This window comes from Miscanthus floridulus, chromosome 8, assembly GCF_019320115.1.
Source record: "Miscanthus floridulus cultivar M001 chromosome 8, ASM1932011v1, whole genome shotgun sequence".
Taxonomy (NCBI): Eukaryota; Viridiplantae; Streptophyta; class Magnoliopsida; order Poales; family Poaceae; genus Miscanthus; species Miscanthus floridulus.
In genome coordinates this window covers 112672861-112674909 of record NC_089587.1, presented here as the reverse complement: position 1 = coordinate 112674909, position 2049 = coordinate 112672861, and the positions used below count along the sequence as shown (strand labels likewise).

The 2049-nt window shown below is 41.5% G+C and overlaps 1 non-coding gene across 1 annotated transcript; it reads left to right on the top strand.

Moving 5' to 3' along the window:
- Nucleotides 1–1253: 1253 nt before the first annotated feature.
- Nucleotides 1254–1362, top strand: LOC136478717 (small nucleolar RNA R71). The gene has a single exon (XR_010764433.1). It is a non-coding gene; the product is annotated as a small nucleolar RNA R71 (small nucleolar RNA).
- Nucleotides 1363–2049: the final 687 nt, after the last annotated feature.

Sequence of the window (2049 nt, the reverse complement as noted above, 5' to 3'; positions counted from 1 at the left end):
CTTCGGGTAGGTATGTCATTTGTGGATGACTAGTAGATTGTAAAATGCGGTTGTTAAACAAGAACTCCTCCTTGTCCTTGATTGTGAAATAGATCTTGGCACTGTCCACCTAGATGATGGCTTTTGCGGTGCTCAAGAAAGGTCAGCCTAGGATGATGGGTGCCCTTTCATCTCCACCTATTTCCAAAACCACAAAGTCTATAGGAACATATGATTGTCCCACTCGGATGATGGCATCTTCAAGAACTCCCTTGGGGTAGCAGAGTGACTGATCTGCAAGCTGTAAACGCATATTTGTGTACAACAAAGGATCTCCTAAAATTTTCTCATAGATTACCTTAGGCATGATGTTAACACTTGCTCCGAAGTCACAGATAGCTTCCTAGAAGATGTGAGGTCCAATGGCAATAGGGATAATAGGTCTCCGTGGATCACCTTTCTTGTCAGGTAGGATATAATCTATCCACCTTCACTCTGATGGTTGTGTGTAGTAGAAAGCTACATTGTGAATATCGACAAGATTTGTAGTTTCTAGATCTTTTGGCTGCGCCGGAATCTTACCTTTCTTGGATGGAGGAACAACAGCCGATAGCTGAGCTATTTGTGATTCCATCATTTTATTAAAGCTATGATGGTTCTTAATGGTAGAAGCAAAGCTATCCATTCTATTACTTATATTTTCTAGAATTTTATCATTGGTAGCTACCTTCTTAGATAATCCTTCCATAAATCTAGATTGGCCAGCAATTAATTCTCTCAAAGGTGGTTGATTGAAGTTATTATAATTATTACCTTGAGTGTTACCTTGGTAGTTCAGCCTCTATTGCTAGTTCCATCCTTGGTTCTATTGAGGACAATAGTAGTTGTTGTTGATAAAGTTCACATCCCCTTGGGTTTTAGGACAGCAATTCCCTGAATGCCCAGTGTTTCCACATACTTCACACGTCATGCGTGAATCATTAATGTGCATGACTTCTTGCTTTTCATTAGCTCGGTCTTTGAGCTTCTTCATCAGTAGGTTCATCTTAGCAGATAGCATGTCTATCTCCTTGAGTTGATGCATACCTCCACCTCTCTTGCAGGTCTGAACATGTTCTTCATTCTAGCCTTGGTTGGAGGCCATCTTCTCCACAAGAGTGGTCATAGCTGGTAGTGTAAGTGATAAGAATGCACCTCTAGCAGTAGCATCCATGGTCTCACAGGTACTGTTGGTCAACCCATGGTAGAATGAAAGCATGAGTAGCCAATTCGCCATCCCATGATGAAGACATTCTGATATATAGTCTTGAAAGCATTTCCATGCCTCAGGGATAGATTCATCATGTTGTTGCTGAAAACTTGAAATGCTCCCACACAGAGCATTGGTCTTGCTCGTGGGATAGAACTTTGCTAGGAAGGCAGTGGAGCAGTTATCCCATGTAGTATTTCTATCTTTGTTGGCATAGAACCACTGCTTCGCCTTCCCCAAAAGTGAGAATGGGAAGAGGCAAAGTAGTATAGCGTCCTTGGTTACTCCCTTGATGGTGAAAGTGCTGCAGATCTATAGGAAGTGTTGGAGATAAGTACTAGCATCTTCATGTGCCTTTCCACAAAATTGGCTCTCTTGCACCATGTTGATGAGAGCCAGCTTGAGCTCAAATCCATTATCTCCCACATTGACTGTGGGTCCAGTTCGAATGTTGGCAGTGGTTGGAGCAGAGAATTCATGGAGAGTCTTGTCAGTCATGGCTTCAAATTCTGGTGTTAAGCTTCGCCTTATATGGTTGTCTCCCAACTCTAAAACTAAAACTTTTTTGAGTTTAGCCTTAGTCCTCTTAAGTAGTGCTTCTAGATCGTCAACGTAGTTTGTCGGAAGGTCAAAATCGGTCATACATTACCCTGCATAAGATACATAAGTAGACAAAACAAGGGTAAGCCTGTTTGAGCAGAGGTCAGTGGTTATTTTGATCACATCAATAAGTATAAGTTTATCAATACTTCCTTTGCCTAGCTACCTTCCTTGGTAACGGTGTCAGAAATGCTTGTTGGTATTTATTAACTTGTCACTTG